The sequence below is a fragment of the Pristiophorus japonicus genome, chromosome 15 (genome assembly GCF_044704955.1).
Source record: "Pristiophorus japonicus isolate sPriJap1 chromosome 15, sPriJap1.hap1, whole genome shotgun sequence".
Lineage (NCBI taxonomy): Eukaryota > Metazoa > Chordata > Chondrichthyes > Pristiophoridae > Pristiophorus > Pristiophorus japonicus.
In genome coordinates this window covers 66,370,407-66,390,824 of record NC_091991.1, presented here as the reverse complement: position 1 = coordinate 66,390,824, position 20,418 = coordinate 66,370,407, and positions in this window count along the sequence as shown.

Sequence of the window (20,418 nt, the reverse complement as noted above, 5' to 3'; positions counted from 1 at the left end):
GCACCTGTGTCCAGCTGAGCGGAGCTTGGAGAGAGCTGGGCCCTCCGACACAAACTCTCCGCAGCTGTCCCTGCCACCATCATCTGATCTTGCTCACTTGTGAAGTGTGAGTCACCAGGTGAAAACACAAATATTTGTCTAACTGGTCCCACCAAATTGTGAGTATCTGCGCTGGTGCCTGGTACACATGAGTCCTGTGATGATGCACTCTCAATGGGATTCAGCTCCTCTGAGGAATCAGCAACATCCAGCAACTCCTGCTGCATGTGAGAAGGCCCTGTTGGAGATAAAAGACGTGAATGAGTACTGTCAAGGTAAGAATGTTTCAAGTTCTCATTATGAAGATGATCATATTTCACTCACTGTTGAAATCAAGTCAACATGACTGAGTGCCATTTGACATGTGCATGACTGATATTTTAATTGTGACACCAGATAGCTGGGAGTGCCCCATCTCCACATTTCCGGCAGTCAGGGACCCCGAAACTCCACTGATCTCCAGCGCTTTCTCCTCTGCTGTTGTTAGCTGTGAGATGGTTGGAGGGCCACCTCTGGTTCTCTGTCTCACCCTGGTACTCTGTGCTTTCTTCTCCTGCAGCGAAGGAAAGAACAGACCTATGAGTGAGTTTAATGGCATGTGTTCAGCCGATCAATGGAGTTCACTTGGTGAGGGTGAGCATCAGGGAGAGGCATGAAATTGCAGAAGGATGTGGGTGAGTGGTAATGGTGGATCGATAGATGGGGATGTGAAGAAGTGCATTGATAAAAAAGGATGGGTACCCCTGCAAGACAAGTGGGTGTGAGAAGTTATATGATGGAGTAGAAACATAGAAAATAAGTGCAGGAGTAGGCCATTCGGCCCTTCGAACCAGCACCACCATTCAATATAATCATGGCTGATCATGCAACTTCAGTATCCCACTCCTGCCTTCTCTCCATATCCCCTGATCCCTTTAGCCGTAAGGGCCACATCTAACTCCCTTTTGAATATATCTAACGAACTGGACTCAACAACTTTCTGTGGTAGAGAATTCCACAGGCTCACAATTCTCTGGGTGAAAAAGTTTCTCCTCATCTCCGTCCTATATGGCTTACCCCTTATCCTTAGACTGTGACCCCTGGTTCTGGACTTCCCCAACATCGGGAACATTCTTCCTGCATCTAAACTGTCCAGTCCCATCAGAATTTTATATGCTTCTATGAGATCCCCTCTCATTCTTCTAAATTCCAGTGAATATAAGCCTAGTCGATCCAGTCTTTCTTCATATGTCATTCCTGCCATCCCGGGAATCAGTCTGGTGAACCTTCGCTGCACTCCCTCAATAGCAAGAATGTCCTTCCTCAGATTAGGAGACCAAAACTGCACACAATACTCCAGGTGTGGCCTCACCAAGGCCCTGTACTCCTGCATACTCAAGTAGGCTTGAGGAGGCAGAGTAAGGGGGTGGAGTGATGCATCCAGCATGATGTAGGTGAATGTGCAACTATATTCACCTTTCCTGATCTGGTTAGGTCATTAAACCGTTTCCTGCACTGCATCCAGGAGCATGGTACTAGGCTCCTGCCATAGACCTCCTGGGCAACTTCCAACCACGCCTTCCTTATTTCTTACTATCATTGCTGGGGAATAATATGTCCCTCCAACTCCTCTCAGGCCCCAGCAGCACATCAAGGGAGGCATCAGTCAACTGGGGCGCAACCTTTGAACGTCTCTAATACATTCGGGAACTTCTTCCTTTCTTCACAACTCCTCCAAATTGCATTTTTAGATTGGCCCATAAAAACTGGATTTGAAAAGGTCCTCATCACGTTCCTTCCGGCTGATTGGACAGGAAACCTGGAAGTAAAATGATAATGAGGTGGCTGCGTTAAAAAGTCGCACTGACAGAAGCGCTGAACATACTTCTGGGTTTCCCATGCAATATTGGAACCCCTGCCCTGTACTCTACCTATGCTTGGATTACTCTTAATGTTTAGTATTAAGATGCTGCTGATTGTATTATCCCAAGTGTGTTAGTAAACAACAACAACTTGCATTTATATAGTGTCTTTAATGTAGGGAAACATCCCAAGGTGCTTCACTGGAGTGTAATAAGACAAATATTGACACTGAGCCAAATGACAGGTGACTAAAAGCTTGGTCAATGTGGTAAGTTTTAAGGAGGATCTTAAAGGAGAAAAGAGAGGTCTAAGGAGGGAATTCCAGAGCTTAGGGCCTAGGCAGCTGAAGGCACGGTCACCAATGGTGGGTGTAGGAGTGGGGGATGCACAAGAGCCCAAAGTTGGATGAACGCAGATTTCTTGGAGGGTTGGGGAACTGGAAGAGGTAACAGAGATAGGGAGGGGCAAGGCCATGAAGGGATTGGAACACAAGGATGAGAATTTTATAACTGAACATTGGTGGATCAGCAACAAATGTAAGTCAGGTTGCACAATCGTGTTGGGTGAGCGGAACTTGGTGCGGGTTAAAATACGGGCAGCAGAGTTTTAGATGACCTTGAGTTTATGGAGGGTGGAAGATGGGAGGCCAACCAGAGCACTGGAATAGTCGAGTCTGGAGGTAACAAAAGAATGGATGAGGGTTTTAGCAGCAGATAAGCTGGGGCAGAGAAGGCTGGAAGTAGACATTCTTTCTGCTAGAGAGGATATGGAGTCGTAAAGCTCAGCTCAGGGTGAAAAATACTGTTAACAGTCTGGTTCCAATTGAGAAATTGGAATCACTGCTGAGGGAACGGAGTTTGGAGCAGAGGCCAAAGACTATGGTTTCAGTCTTCCCAATGTTAAATTGGAGGAAATTGTGGCTCATCCAGAACTGGATGTCGGACAAGCAGTCTGCCAAAGCAGAGGCAGTGGAGGGGTAGAGAAAGGTAGTGGTGAGATAGAGCTGAATGTCGTCAGCGTACACGTGAAACCTGTGTTTTCAGATAATGTCGCCAAGGGGCAGCATGTAGATGAGAAATAGGAGAGGGGCCAAGAGTAGATCCTTAGTGGACTTCAGAGGTAATTGTGTGGAAGTGGAAAGAGAAGCCATTGCAGGTGAATGTCTGGCTATGAGTGTACAGACAAGAATGGCACCAGGCGAGGGTGTCCACACAGCTGGATAATGGAGGAGAGACATTGGAGGAGGATGGTGTGGTCAACCATGTCAAAGGATGCAAAGAGGTTGAAAGGAATGAGTAGCAATAGTTTGATCACAGTCACAGATGATGTCATTATGACTTTGATTAGGGCTGCTTCGGTGCTGTGGTATGTACGGAAACCTGATTGGAGGGACATGGGGCAAGAACCTCCATTTTTGTGCTTATCGCCTGAAAACTGGCGTTATCGCAAGCAATATCAAATGGGCGGTATCGTTACACTTTTTGACCTTCTGCCATAAAGTGTGGCCCTCCTTAGCAACGCATGGCAATGCTTGATTCCCACGATTCAGGAGGTCAAGGGTCATCATGACATGCGCAGAAGAGGAGACAGAGAGAGAGAGGGAGCTCAATGGCACTGAAGGCATGTGTGGCTGTGGTGTGTGCTTGTCTGGCTGTTGTGGGAGGCACGACGGAGATTCACCAGCAGCAAAAAGCCTACTAAGCACCAAGAACATAGTTGGCACCGAGTTCTTGTCCAACAAATAAGATATAACATGGAAGGGATGGAGGAGGCCCTGGAGCTGGGAGCCAGGAACACTGGTGGCAGAGGGCTCCCAGTGGTCCCGGAGCGCCGCATTGCACCCCAAGGTGCTGCCCCCCGATTGCCAACCACACGAGAGCCAGCAGCAACATGTTGCTTCTGGCTCGGAGCACGTTCCCACCTCGGGACCGTCCTCCAGCGTATCCGTCCAAGCAGCACTTCGACCGTCACCCCCACCTCCTCAATGAAGCATCGCTTGAGGACCTCCTCAGCCAGGCGGTTTGGAGTCAGGAGGGGAAGGGGAACGGGTAGAGGTGGGGAGGAGAAGCGGTGGGGGGGGGGCCGGGGATGGGGAAGGTTGGTTTGTACAGAAATACTGATGATTTCAGACTCATGTTCGGTTTAAATGTTTTTTATTTAACAAAACCTTGTAGCACATTGGCTCAGATGGCTGCACCATTATACGCTAGTGATTCCTTAACATCAAAGGGTATAATCACACTTGACTTCAATTAACTTAAACTTTAACTGTCACCAAGGTGATGCCCACCATTGATGTATGACCTGCACACCCAGCAGTGTGTCAGCCTGGTAAATAACACCAATGTTCTTTCAGGCAAAGCAATCATTGATGAGCTCCTGACGTAAGACTCTTGCAGCTTTCATGCCACCATGGGCCCTTTCATGCGGTCTATGGGGGGGCGGGGTCATGGCTTCAGCATCAGCCTGATTGTCTGGGCCGATGTCAGCGTCCACCTCCACATCCTTCTCTTCCTCTCTCTGGTGAGATGGACTGTCAGACTCATCAGGCAATTCTTGTCCCCTCCTGATAGCCAAGTTGTGCAACATGGAGCACACCACCACGAATTTAGCTACCTGCTCAGGGTGGTATTGGAGTTCGCCTCCTGAATGGTCCAGGCATCTAAAGTGCTGCTTCAGCACTCTAATGGTTTTCTCCACGATATTGCAAGTTGCTCTGTGGCTCTCATTGTATCGCCTCTTGGCCTTGGTATGGATGTCACGCAGGGGCGTCATCAGCCAGGTGGTGAGGCCATATCCTTTGTCACCAAGCATCCAACATTGACCTTGTGGCTCATTGTTAAACAAGTCAGATAAAGTGCTCTCACGCAGGATGTGAGCATTATGGATACTACCCGGAAATTGAGCATTCACTGCCAGTATAATTTGCTGGTGGTCGACAACCAGTTGGACATTCACGGAGTGGAATCCCTTGCGGTTCCTGAAAACCTCAGCATCCTGAAAAGGTGCCCGCATCGCGATGTGCGTACAGTCTATTGCTCCCTGCACCTTGGGGAAGTTTGCAATTCTGGAGAAACCTGGAGCCCTCTCACTCTGTGCCTCACTGATCATAGGGAAGCTGATCCAGTCCCTCCTGTGTGCGTACAGGGCTTCAGTGACCTGCCTAATGCAGCAATGTGTGGCATGCTGAGAAAGTCCGCAAATGTCTCCAGCTGTGGTCTGAAAAGAACCCGAGGCTTAGAACGACAGTGCCGCGGTGATTTTGACCTCAACGGACAGTGCAGTACTGATGGTGCTGACAGGCTGCAGATCTGCCCTTATCAGTTGGCATACCTCAGTGACAACCTCTTTGTGGAAGCGCAGTCTCCGAAGGCAGGTGGTGTCGGGCAAGTCGAGGTAAGAATGCTTCTCCTTGTGCTTGCGGGGGGTGTAACGTCTAGTCCTCCTCATCAGTCTGTCACATCTTACATTGGGCACATAATGCAGTGGAGCGTTCCTTTGGCGATGTCGAGTCTGCTGCATGTAATTGTCACCAAGAGAGGGTGAGAAAGGACAGGCCCCATTGCAGTAGCTGTCTGTTTTCCACCAATTGGTCACAAACAAGGAATGTCCTGACGAAGACACTTTTTCAATCAGTCACAGTATACTCAAGATGTTTTTACAGATATTCACATTAACTCCAATGACCTGCAGAGTACATCTGAGCTCCGCCGAGGTTGAATGCAACATGTGATCTAGAACATGGCATCCGTAACGCTGTGATTAGTTCTGGTTAGTTCCACTTTTTCTGGGTGGTTTTTTGGGCGAGCGATATTGTGGGCGATGTGTGTGCGAGGTGATGAAATTGACAGTGGCGATCTCATGGCCGCTAGTTTCGGTAAATATGCTCTTTACAACAAAAAAGAGTGGGCGGGTGTTAATATTGAATCTCAGCGTTAAATCCGTGTGGAAAGTAACGCTGGGCGATATTATGGCCGTTGATTTTGCCCATTCTGATGATTCCGCCCCAAAAAAGTGGGCGGGAGGTAATATTTTTTCCCGGCATTAAACACATGGGGAAAGTAATGCTCGGTGATAAGTTTCCGAAAAATGCCCGCCAGTTTCCATTTTGTACCAAAATGGGCGATATCTGGGCGTTATACGTCATTTCAGTGGTAAAATGGGCATTAAGTGGGCATTAAGCAGGCAAAAAAAGTGGAGGTTCTAGCCCATGGAGTTATGGGAGACATGGGCACAGATTTGGAAGTGGCATCATTTTCAAGGACTTTGGAGAGGAAAGGGAGGTTGGAGATGGGGAGGTAGTTTGCAAGGGCCAAGGATGGATTTTTTGAGGAGGGGGTGATAACGGCAGACTTGAATGGGAGAGAGGAGCACCTGAGGAGAGGGAACCGTTAATAATATCAGTTAGCATGGGGTCAGGAAATGGTGTTGGGTGGTCAGTAGTTTAGTAAAAATAGGGTCAGGAGAGCAGGTGGGGAGTCTCATGCACACAATGAGTTCGGAGAGGGCGTGAGAGAGATAGAGAAACGAGAGAAATGTGTGAGTCCAGTGCAGCTCGGGGAGGGGGGGGGGGTCGGGGGAGGGGTGGGTGGGGAACCTTGGCTCGATGGACACAGGGGAGGAAGGGATGCAGCAAAGGCAGAACTGTTAGTTCATGATTTCAAGGACTGTCTTCCTCTTTGATGGCTTTGGCAAAAAATAGTTAACTCATTCACTCACTTACATTTATTCTGATAAAGAGTCGATGGTATAAATGTTAGTATCACTTGGATCGATTAATATCAGATAGTTCAAGTCAGCCAAATGCAGCCATCTAGTACTTCCCTAGACGTGAATGGTAAACTATGGTGAAAATGTAGTGCAAATGCACTGTTGCTGCTTTCATTCATAATTGCTTTGAAGTTGCGATCTTTCATTTTGCTTTCTGGCTACCCTGGCCCTATAACTGCACCCTCTCCTAGAATGGGAAGTCCTGGGAATTCTACTCAACGTAAATATTTAAGATCACACTGCTCAATTTTGGCCATGATTGGAGCAAGTTGGTTTTTCTGGCGTAAGCTAAAAAACGCCACTTTCCCCAATAAACTTGCTCCAGAGTAAATCAATTAGGTACGATTTTTTTTTTAGTTGATTTTTTTTTACAAAAGGGGGCGTTCCCAGATACTTACGCCAGTTTTGGCCATTTATGCCACTTTGGCCAGCTAAAACTTATTCCAAATCCATTTAGGTCAGTGTATGTGTCCAGCTCTGAAAAACTTTGCGGGCAGTTAAGAAAGCGGCACACATTAGTACATCGGCGGACATTAGGCCAGGGATAGGGGAGGGAAGGGAACCGGAGAGGACCTGAAACTAAACAACCAAGCACCAAACATTGCAAGAAAAAGCTCAAACAATTAAAATACTAATAGAAATCAAGTAAATCCTACCTTAATCTTTAAAGTCAGCCCGAGAAGGCGGCGGGCTGTCCTGTGCATGAGGCCATTCGGCCTGGGATGGGGCGGCAAGACAGGCACCGGAAGTCCAGTCATCCAGGGCTAGGGGCGGCTGTAAATGAACGGGGAGGGGGTGGTGGGGGGCCAGCGAAGCAGAGTGACCGAACGCGGCATCGGTTGGGGGTGGGGGGGAAGGGGAGAGAGAGCGAGAGATGCTAGCCTCGATATCAACAAGGGGGGGTAGTGGGCAAAGCAGAGCGACCGGTGCGGCTTGGGGTGGGGGTGGGGGTGAGAGAGAGAGATGCTGCCCTTCAAATCAACGTGGGGGGGGGGAAGCAGAGCGACCGAACGCGGCATCGGTGGGGGTGGGACGAGGGGGTGGTGAAGAGAGAGAGAGATGCTGCCCTTTAAATCAACGGGGAGGCTGGGGGTTGGGGGGCGGGGGGCGAGGAGGGAAGGCCCGGGGGGAGGTCACAAGACCCAAGGGGGGGAGGGGGAGAGGAGAGGACAAAGGACCTTTGGGTGTGGTCCATCTGGAGAGAGAGAGAGAGAACTGCAAACCTGTACTGTGTTGCCTGATTTGACCTTCTTTGAAAGTTTAACTTTAAGTATGGGGGCAATACTCACAATGCCATACCTTTTACGGGTGTTCTGCATCATTGAGCTACATAGGAGACAATTGATTAGAGCTCATCACATCAGGAACATCAGAGCCCATAGGCTGCTGGGCAGGAGGCCTTACCCAGCTCGTCAATTTCGAGTGAGGCGTTCGTACCTGGACCTGAAGGCTGCGTTTCTGCACAGAAGTTGTCCGTGAGATCTATGACTTGCTGAGACCAGACCTACAGCCGAGAAGCAGCAGGTGGACTGCTTTGTCAGTTGAAGTGAAGGTTACAGCTGCACTTTCCTTCTATGCCTCCAGATCGTTTCAATCTACAACTGGAGATGTGTGTGCCATTTCTCAACATGCAACACATATCTCCATTCGTCAGGTCACGGCTGCACTGTATGTGGGGAGGAATGACTTCATCAAGTTCCCAATGACCAGCCAAGCAATGTATGAGAGGGCTGTGGGGTTCTCAAGGATTGCTCACTTCCCAAAGGTACAGGGCTGCATTGATTGTACCCACATCACCTTGCAAGCACCTTTGGAGGATGTCAAGATGTACAGGCATAGAAGAGGCTTCCACTCCATTAATGTGCAGCTCGTGTGTGACAACATGCATCACATCATGTCAGTCGATGCAAGATACCCTGGCAACACCCATGATGTGTTCATCCTACAGCTTTATATCTGAAATGTTTGAGCAGCAGCCAGAAGGGAAGAACTGGCCACTGGGAGACAAAGGGTATGGCCTCAGCACCTGGCTCATGACGCCCCTACACATAACCCGACGGAAGCTGACCGTGAATACAACATGTCGCCCAGTGCAACGCGCAGCATCATGGAGAGGACCATTGGCATCTTGAAAAAACGTTTCCGATGCCTGGACCATTCCGGAGGCTACTTGCTGTACTCCCCTGAAATTGTCGGTCAGTTCACTGTTGTGTGCTGCATGCTGCATAACTTAGCCATCATGAGGCAGCAGAAGCTGGTAGTGGAAGAAGACCCACCTGAGGTGAGAGTGGCTCATGATGATAATGTGGAAAATGCAGGTGGCGAGCAGGAGGGTGATGATGATGACACCATGCAAGTGCCTGAGGCCGGAGCAGGACGTCGGAGGAGGGCGGGCCATCGTGCCCCCTTAACGATTGCTCGAGCCTTGCGCCAGCAGCTCATCCATGAATGCTTTGCTGATGCCTGAGGGCTCAGCAACAACTATTCCGCATGGACATGTTTATTTTTTGGAGTTGTTCCTAATCTTGTGTTGTGTTAATGGAACATGATTCAGTTTTAATGTAAAATATATTTTATTCAAAACTTTGCAATGTACTTTAGTGTAATAAAATTATTCTTGTATCAAACTTTACTCTTTAAGATCACTTAAACTTTAAGTTCACTTATAAACTTGTAAATCTACATAACTTACAAAAAAAAACCAATGTGAGAACAGTTAGAGCAGTGAGTGAAGTGACATAAAAAACAAAAACAACAACAGCAGCAAAGAAAGGCTGTGCCCATCCCTCACCCCCCTTAGTCTAAGGCCGCCCGCTGCGCTTAGTCTTGGACTCTCCACCACCCACCCCTGCCCGCAGGTGGTGGCACAGTGTTTCTGGATTCTTCTTTCTAACATCTCGGCCACTGGGCACCTCTTGAGGGCGGGGGGGCGTCAGCATCACATGGCCAAGTTGGAGGGCCCAGGCAGCAAGTTGGAGGGCGCGGCCTTGGGCTGTTCAGAGCTTGGAGCGGGGATTGGAGTGGGAGTGGCAGTTGATTCTGTCAATGGGCGCAGGGTCTGGGCGTGTTCCCTTATTGCAGCAGCTAACTCACACATGCCATCCCTCATGCACTCTGACAGTGTCTCAGCGGTCTGAAACATTCCCTCCCTCATGGACTGTGTCATTGCAACTGTCGTCCTTTCCACTACCTCGGACATTCCATCCCTCGGGCACCAGTCCCTCACTGATGTTAGCGGACATGGTTCCCATTTCCCCTGCCATTACTGTTACTTCTCCCGACAGTCCCGCTACCTCCTCACTCACTCTAGTTATGGTGTCCAGGAGTGATCGGGTAAGGTCAATGCTCTCCCCACCCAATGCCATGACCTGAATCGTATCTGTTGCATCCTGCATCTCAGGAGAGCGTGGTCGATTTTTCCTTCCCCTCCCCCTGGATCTGGCTTGCAGCATCCCAGTGGGAGGCGCAGGCTGGGACGTTGGGACCCTGGGTGTTCCCTGCTGATTTCCACCACCACCACCACTGGGACCTGCAACTTCGGACGGTGGAGCCATGGGTGTGCAATGCTGCGGCTACAACACCACCACCACCATCACCACCACCACCACCACCGCTGGGACCTGCAACCTCGGACGCTGGGAAACCATAAAATGTCGAACCACTAATCACGGAAGAACCTGGCAAGTGAGATATGTAGACCTCCTCATGATAGTAGAACACTCCTATCATCAAACCCCTCCCCCATCCACTCAAAGTGCCCCTCATGCCCATGTTGGTCTGGAGGGTTGATCTCCTCTTCAGGCTCGTCCATGTCTGACTCTTGATTTGGATCATCAGGGTTGTCCTCAAGTTCTGCAAAATATAACAGAACAGTCAAATGGTCAGCAGCAGAGGAGGGGGCAGGATGGGTGACATGAGTAGGCTCACACGTAGCAGGCCAGGCAGCAGGTTGATTTGAAGGGCCACGATTAATTTTCATGACTTACCCTCTCCCTCGTGTGTGGGCCCAGCTTGTGCAGTACTGATCGTTTTTCTCCAGGCAGGACCCATCAAAGCAGCGACCCTGTCTTCCTAGGGTGTCAGTGCGTGCACATTTGCCGGGCCTCCTCCTGGTCGAGTTGTTTCCCTTTTGTTGTGGAACAATTTCTTCTGCAAAGATGAAAATGCAACTTTTCAGAGAGGGTGTCTTTCTGCTGGGTGGGACATATACAGCTGGTCACATTTACAATTGAAATTGCATTGAATAAATGGAAATATTACTTACACTAATTATTTGACCAAGGTCCTGCCACTTCTTTTTACACTGGCTTCCAGATCTCTTGGTGTTCACCAATGCACAGAATTCTTCTGCAACTTGGTTCCAGCGTTTCTTCATCTCTTTTGGTGGCACTTTTGTGTGACCTTTGCTGGTTTCCAGGTGCTGCCATCTGTTCTCAATGACAGTAACTAGTGACTCGACTGCGTCGTGCAAGAAATTCTTTGTTCTTGGTGTATGTTGCTGCATTATTGCTGCAGCTGCTCTAAGACACTAACAGCACTTTTGCAATGCTCTGAGACACTTATCCACTGCATTTAGTCACACTGATTTTTCAACACACATTTCTCTGACACTTACAGCACTTTTGCAATGCTCTGAGACACTAACAGCACTTTTGCAATGATCCCAAACACAGTCCTTATTTTGCATACAAACAGCACCTTCTGTCACTTTTCCAGGCATGCAGTACTTAATTTGAGGAAACAACACAGGCAGGACACTGCTGCTTGTATTCAGCAGTTAATTCAGTTCAGAGTTCTCCTTCTGGCACGAAAACAAAACCAGATGCGATTACCTTTAAAAATGGCTGAGTGCCAAGTTTCGGCGCTACTGAGCATGCGCGCACATCGGACCCGACACCACTGTGCATGCGAGCAGCTGCTGACACTGTTTTCGGTGCAGGGCTGTAGCTCCACCCCCCACTGCACTATATACGCCGTGCCAGGACCCGGGACACCCAGCAGAACAGCCAGGATGGGGACACATTTTTTCCGCGCTGTTTCCAGCGCACAAAGTTGGGGCATCTAGGGTAAGTGCGCCGAAAAAAGGGGTTGGGGAAAATTGAGCCCACAGAGTATATCCTGCACCCCAGTGACATACTGCACCCTTACTGTGAATTGAAACGTGTCTGGATGCTTCAACCGATTTAAATTGATTTTGGACGCAACCTTGTGAATTATTAGAAATTAATTGTTATGACTGTAAGGGACTGACACAAGACAGAGTTATGTATTTGTAGTGTATGTAGGCACCTTTAGTAATGACTCCACGAGGCAGGGTATGATACTTAAACTGTGTAGACCTGTAGTCCTTTATTTGCAGCTCCTGAGTGAGTTCCTTTTTTATACTGGGCTACCCACAATGTGCAGGCAACCCTTAGGTCTCCAGCAGCAGCACCCTCTGGTGTACAGGTAAGGTGTGTACAGTATAAGGGTACATTCAGTGTGGCATAACAATGTTACAGACATCACACAGTAAACAGGCATGCATACACAACAACACTCCCTCCTAAGCATTTTCCATATCCTTATTGTCATGCCCAGAGGGGATGATCAGTGGTGGGCTATGGGAGGTTGTGGTGAGGGTTGTGTGGTTGCCAGGTGTGACCCCTGTGCTTGAGGCTGGCCTCGTACATTTCACCTCCCTCACACACAAACCAAGTGGGTGTCACTGTTGTGGGATCCCTCAGGGGGGGTAGCCACGGCAACAGTGGGTGGTGTATATACACTGTGATGTGGGTAGTTGTGGGGTGGTGGGCAGAGCCACAAGACTGGGTGGGCTCCTTGTCCACAAATTGGGATGAGGGTCAGGTCATCCCAGGGTTTGCCAGGGAAGCTGGAGGGTATTGGCCTCATGCTCCTGGTGTTGGCCCTGGTGGCCAGGGGTTGTAGGGCTGGTCTGGTGCAGGTTGCCATTGGTGGTGGCTGGGCTGCCCATTGACCACTGTCCCTATAGTGGGTCTGCTCCCACTGGCTGTGTGTGTGTCCTGCAAGGGGCATCACATTCGTTCCAAAGGTCCAGGTTATATGGTCAGGTAGCCTGCTGAACCTGGGGGTCTCCCACAGGGGGATTCCAATGGCATCAACATGGTCCCTGTAGGGCCCAATGTCCTTTGGCAGTGTCCTATTGGTATACATGGCACTTTTGTGTGACCTTTGCTGGTTTCCAGGTGCTGCCATCTGTTCTTGGTTCTGATCACACATAGTCGAGTCTGCATTATACATTCTAGCATTTGCATCACTTTTGGATGTCCTGGTTTCAATAGACATGGTTACATTAGGCATTTCACAATCTCTATCATCATTATTAAGTATAATAAACTTGTTCTTAACCTTACTGACACCTGCATTCATCTCATTAGTCACATTCGTTAAACCAGCATCATAATTCATGGTTACATTGCATACATTTTCATACTTGCACCCTTTAATTGCATCTTTAGCTTTAAAGTCCATGTACTCAAATAGTTGAAACTTCCCTTTACATTTTTTTGGTTACCGGTCTCCTTTAAGGGAGCCTTCAAATCCGATTGGCCGTTCGGTGTCATGTGATGCTCCTCCAATGCACCTCGTGGTATGGCCGCGGCTATTTTGATTACAAGTGTTTCTCCTTGTGCTGCTGGTGCTGCAGCCATTTCCTGGCTTTCCTGCAGGTGGGCTGTGATGGTCTTTTCTTCCACAGGGCCACTTCGCCAGATATGGACCCGGCTCATCCAATTCCTGCCCAGCAGCGTGGGACCGTCGCCGGCTACAATCCACAGGGGGAGTTTGTTCAACACACCGCCCTGGGAGACCTGGACTTCTACGCTGCCAATGATTTGGATTTTACCTTTGGTATAGATGAGCAGCTTCACCTGGACAGGAGACAGTTTTGGTCGATTGGCAGGATTTATCCAAATTTTTTCAAAGATTGCTTAGCTCATCGCAGACTGGATCGCTCCTGTGTCACTCTCCATAGAAACTGGGACCCCGTCGACGTCTACTTTCATCGTCCACGGGAAACGTTTGGTGGAGCAGGTCTAAGTTCCATACTCTTCTTCCAGGGGTTGAGCAACTTCACCTTCATCAGTGTCGGAGCCCCGGTGATCAGCCAACTCATCAGAGATGCGGTGAATAAAGCTTTTTCTGCACATCCTTTGAAGGTGCCTTTTCTCTTTGCATGCATAGTCTTTGTAGCGGCACTGGTGGGCCCTGTGGTTTCCTCCACAGCGCCAGCACGGGGCCATCCGGTATGCCCCATGTGGCGGACTCGGGGCAGCGTTTCTGCCCTTAGAAGTATCAATGCAGTGCACTGCTCTCGTCGGTTTAGAGTCCTTTAGTGCTTCATTTAGGTGGTCGCCAAAGTCACACAGTGCAGCCAGTCTCCTTAAGTGTTCCAATCTTTCTACAAAAGCGTCCCGATCTTCCCCATCGGTAAATTGCTGAAAGATGTTGAGATTCGACATGCTGAGCGTGTGGGTCGTGACCTCGTATTCCCGTCGCCAGTTGTAGTGTATGTAGGCACCTTTAGTAATGACACCACGAGGCAGGGTATGGTACTTAAACTGTGTAGATCTGAAGCCCTTTATTTGCAACTCCTGAGTGAGGACAACAAACTGTGTGTTCCTTTTTATACTGGGCTACCCGCAGTGTGCAGGTAACCCTTAGGTCTCCAGCAGCAGCACCCTCTTGTGTACAGGTAAGGTGCGTACAGTATAAGGGTACATTCAGTGTGACATAACAGTGTTACAGACATCATACCGTAGACAGGCATGCATACACAACAATATTAGGTTAGATTGTTTCAGTGGAACTCAATTCAAGGGCCTTTGCACTATATTCTTCATGACTGAAACTTTCATTTACTATGGCTTTATTGGATGTGGTGTTTGTAGTGACTTAAACTGCACACATGCAGTACAACGAATGCATATCTTGATTTAATATCTGTACAGTTTAGGTCCCACAACCAACAACTGAAGGTTTGAAAAAGTATTACCATAGATAACAACTCTCACTCGTGTCATAACTTTCAAGGTTGAAAACAGGAGAATGCAAATCCTGATTTGAGAGAAGTGGATTTCTACACCAGATGAGGGAGATGGAAACCAGATTAAATCCATGTGAAAGGAACTATTTTATTACTTGCTATTCTGTTCAGCAAAACCTGATGCCAACATAGGCTGTAATTCAGGATTTTTGTTTTGCTAGAAGCATTTACAACAATGCTGTCTGAAAGCCATCAGACACTGAATCTCTGAACTACTTGTGTTTTGTTTATGATATATGAGCTATCATTCCACAGATTTAAGACCAAGGCAGACAGACCATCTGGGAAATATTCCAGCATATGGCAGAAGGGTGATCATATTTACAAAAAGATTTTTCAAGAACATAAAGGTGCGGACTAGGTTTAGACTAATATCATCAAATTCCCAGAACACTTGAGACTTCAGTGCAAGAGGTAGTGAAATACTTCAATTGATGCTTGTAGGATGTACTCAGTTTGGACATCAAGGCATAGGAATAACTAAGACTTTAAATCAGAAATAGAAGTTATTGATGAAAGGTACTTGTTGTAGGCATTAGGCACCTGCTGAATATATCAAAACACTAGGCATTAGGCACCTGCTGAATATATCTAAACTCATATAAGTTTAAAGTGGCCACATATAAAATGGCTGCCCAAGCATGATGGGAACTCCGTTAGTCAAGTAATGAACTGGGGCTGACCGAGCAATGACCAAGCAATGACCCTGTGAGGCCCACTACCAGGAATGCCTTGGATACAAGATAATTATAACGAACCATTATAGTACACTGGTATAATCAGTGACTTCACACAGCCGAACCCCGAGGAACAGAGATAAGGGGAGAACCTGCCTCACATAACGAGGTCATTAATCAGCCCGAGCTGACAAAAACCGAACATACAGCCCCTGAGGTATCAGGGGAATTCTATTGGGTTAAAGAAACCTATATGTAATCTATAATCATTATGATTGGATTGTGTCCAGCCGAAGTGGGCTGAGTAACTGTAAAGAACTATTGTAAAACATATAAATATCGATGAGTTTCTTTGTTCGTCGGAGAGAAGTGCCTGGATCCAGTCCTGAGGCTTCCTCCCCGCTAGCAAAAATAAAAGGCCGCACTGGCGTTGGAACCAACTCTGAGTGTTGAGTGATTCTTCTGAGAAAACATTCACACTAACAGTGGCGTCACGAATAGGATTTCGGGGTTGCTGACGCACTTGGAGAAACCGGGTGAGTATACCTTAAACAAAAGTTTAGAACGGGTGAGGAAGGTGGATGCTGGTTGATCGACACGAGGAGACGGTCCAATATCTCAAACACCTAGCCTGAACCTGAATTAAAAGGACTTTAGTCCCACATGACGGCCAGGAACTAAGTAGGTGCCGGGAACACACTTGGACCGTGGGATCGTGATACCGAAAGACATCTTCCGGGACCCAGTCGTGTGATTTGAAATATACCCCGGGGTAGAACCAAGCGGTGTACAGCGGCTAACGGAATCCAAACCTGTGAACAGGGTCGGACCAACGGGCAGAGCGGTGGTAGGTAGTCGTTAAGGATACGTAGAGCACTGCGGGAATTGCTTAAATGCGTTTTAGGAATTGTATAAGTTTGTGTAACAGCAGAACTTGTGACCTGACAGTAGCCAGGAGACAGTCTACTACAAGTTATGCTAGGTAGAAAGCAGACCCCTGAGAGTAGATTCCTAATGGTTCTAGTCCTACCCAGGAATGGCCACGAAAGCAAGTAACCTCGAGTGGGGACCAGAAGGGTCCCTTACCCGCCACCTGGCGGAAAAACAAAAGAAACTAATCGAGAAAATGATTAGAGCAGGGTGGGATCCTCAGGACCTGCCAGCAAATGGTGGGAGAAGGAAAAGAAAGATAAAAATGAAAAGGCTGTGGTCTTGATACTACGAGCCCACGTAAAACTAACAGAGGAAGTAAATCAATATGTAAGAAATTTTAAAAAACCTGATAGTGATTATCTTAAGTGAAGTATGGATCCAAGAATAGAGCCAGCCAAAAAAAAAAATTAATAAACTTTGTTGAATGAAGAGAGACTTTTGTGAATGTCTGTCGTTGAGAGTCCTTGTGTGATTTTTTGACTGTGGAATGAATTTTTTTATGTTTTCATGTTTCCGAAAGCCTGGTTGGAAGAGGAATGCAAGTGTCTGTTTATTTTAGCTCCACCCACTTTTTAAACAGAGTGAAAGTTTTTTTTAACCCTTTGTAGTGTTGTCCTGTATGTGGGAAGTTTTAAGACATTTTAAGTTAGAAACGCAGGTTTATTCGGATGATAAGTTACGGAGCTAGGAAATGTACAAAGGATAGGTTTGTTGAACAAAAGATAAAAAATACATGGTCCCGGTGGTTAAAAAAAAAGAATTTATTCGAAAGAAAATATGCAATGATTGATTACATTGGGTTGAAAGACATAAATTTAGTCTCGGAATGAGATAAAGAATGCCTTTTAAAAAAAAAGCTTCTAGCAAAAAAAAAGTTTTAAATAAAGATTGAAATTACAAAGTTTGAATTGGGATTTTGAGATATTTAGAGAAGGCACAGCAAAATACTGAGGTGAATTCAAAAAAAAAATTATTAAATTAAATCTGATCTCTTAAAGAAAAAAAGGAGATATAAAACTAAAAGGTTTGGAAACAATCTAGAAATACCTTCAGGGATCAGGTCAAACTCCTGGGCAAGTGGCGAGCTATCCGCGAAGGTGCAAAAGGGACTTTTGAAAAATGTTAAAAACAGCAAGCTTTATCAGTTTAGAAAAGACATTTTAATGACTTTGAAACTGGAGCATTTTGAGATAACGAAAAGCAGCCCTCAAAGCCTAATTGCTGGACTCCATTCCAGTTATGGAGAAAAGAAAAAGATAACGACACCACTTTGAAAGTAAACAAATGATTTTAAATTAACAAATTTATGGAGTCATGAGCCCTCCGTGTAAAATACAAAACCTAATTTGAAGAAAGAAGATCTGAAAAAAAAAGATGTAACATACTAAATAAGTGCTGGAAAAAAAATTGTGTTTGTGATGGAAAAAGACATAACTTACTAAATACTAGTTGATGTTTGCTGTGAAAAAGATATTGGTTTAATTAGAAAAAGAAAAAAGAATTGGAAGAGGTAAAAAAACACTCTACATTGATAATGATTTTAAATTATGAGAAAGTTTCAATGCAGTTTGAAAAGATTTCCAAAATGGACAGTGTTTATCAAGAAAAGTCCCGAACAGTCTAAACAAGCAGGAGGGTTTTGAAGATAACGAGGAGAAAAGATCTAAGCTATGCGAACTCAGCACAGAAAGAAAAAACTGGGAATTAGAGAATCTTACTGAGTTTTTAAATTCTTATAGAAAATGGAACTGGCACTGATGTTTAGATTTTGTGCTGAGAGAGAAATAAAACACAAGATTTGCCCAGTGAACGGGACCGTAAAAAAAAAAAATGAAATGTTGGAATGTATGAAAATAACGAGAAGAAAAGATCTAAGCTATGCTAACTCAGCACAGAAAGAAAAAATGGAACTGGCGCAGAAGTTTAGATTTTGTGCTGAGAGAGAAATTTAAAAAAAAACAAAATTGAATTTCAGTAAACAAAATAGCTATTAAAAATGTGTGGTCTCGTTTTAAATCAATTTTTTTTAAAAATTCTTTGGCAAGTACTTGAATTAGAAGTTAAGAAAAAATTGGAGTTTAATCTAAAATGCTGTTTTTCCCGATGAGAAGATTTTTATTATGACCACTTTACTAATGATTTATGCTGTTTAACGGATTCCTAATTTCTAAGCAAGTTTTGAAGGCACAAAGACTTGAAAAAAAAAAGAACTTTTCGGATGATTACGTGAAGTCACGTAATGACATCAGGCTTTCTTACAAACCTGTAAAAGAGTTAACCCTTTCCATTGACAGCTGTTTTATACTGGACATTATTAATTTGGATTTCTTAATAAAATAAAGAAGACTCACCTGACAGACAGAGGAAATGGTGGAATATTCAGAATAAAAATAAAACGGAACTAGCTGGTCAAGAGTTAAAAGCTAAGATAAACAGGCTGGAAGAGATGTTTTAAAAAATGGGACTAGACGGATAGTGCAGTGCGCAGCCATAGCTCCATCACCTATGGCAATAGAGCCAATGTACCCCACGGTGGGTAGGTGTAGTCCACAAACCCAACCTAATGGTAAAGCAGACAGCGATGTTTGGAGGAATAATGGTGGCATTGGTGTTGATTGGAGTTTGGATAATATTTAGATGGGTCATCGTGCAGGCTCAAGCACAGCAGGCTCAAACGCAAAACCAACGGCAGCCCAGACAGGGACATGAAGTGATAGAAATGGTACGACTATAAAGAATATGGTTAATCTAATCCTTACCTCCGATTCCACAGAGTGACAGCGACACAAGTAGACTAGAACCTAACACCTGGTGACGACCAGGCTATCTGTTTAAAATTTTCAGATAAAACACTCACCAAGATGGGACTGCAGTGGTGACTTCGACTCTAGGGACTCATGATACTGGGAACCTCAAGACCCACGCAAACACTGGATGATACCAACGGATTGCAGCGCACTCAGGAAATAAACAACTACATGAACTATGGAGTCTTGTTTAATTTAACGGATGGAATGTGCATCCCAGCAGCCAAGGACTGGAGCAAGGACAGGACTTATTTTAATGCATGGTTACAAGTGAATCCTAATAAGAACCGGGTATGTGTACAGTGCTCCACGGGTATAAGGAGCAGCTGCATTAAACGGAGGGATGTCAAAGGGCCCGATGAATGTACTTTCGGCATAATTTGCGCGCCTCCGGGACAGTCCCAGCAATCAGTCATCCGCAAAAAGGGAGTGGGGCTGTGTGGGTACTACGAGGAGGTAGGGGCGGCTGCAATATCGTTGTATGTATGCTTCTCACCCCCTCCGACACCGTGCCCCATAAGAACCACTACATTGCCCGAGGAACTACCTTGTCCCATAACTACTAAGGGACCAGAAAATGGGATTGTAATGTACAACGAAGGGGAATTATTGTATGATAATGTTAAACATGAAATTGTGCCTGTCCTGATCAATATTTCAGGCATCCAGATGCCGGAATACTGTACAGAACAGTCAAGGAAAATGTACAATGTATTAGGTAAAGTTGTAATGCAGCAGGCTGCCGATGCAATGGGTGCCAGTAGATTCCGAGGACAGGGGTAAGCCCCCAGGATAAAGAGGGGAATAGTTAATGATGTTGCTACCGGTTTCAATACAGGGACCTCCGTGGTAAACTCGATAGATATACAAGGGTTAAATGAGAGGGTGGAACAGCTTAGAGGGGTGATGAAGGGGTTATTAGAGAGGGTGGAGCAAAACCAGGAAGACCAAACCAACCTAGGAAAGGAGGGTGCCGAAATCCAGTTGGAGGGCATCTCAGTCCTGGAAGCTCACGCCAAAACCATCAATCACCTCATTGATAGAGAAAAAGAAGATACAGGAAAGCAAAGACAGGGGCAACTCTGTCACACTTATGGTCTATGGATGGTGGGACAGATCCGCCACAATCTCGACCAGATCCAACGTGGGGAAGTACCCGATTGGATAGACAGTTCACATTTGGCTCAGTTGGCTAACCAGAGGGGGACACTGGATAATTGTACTCTGAAGGGACTGACCCGAGTATACCCAGCAATTCCAGATTGCCAGATGGGTAGGAATACTG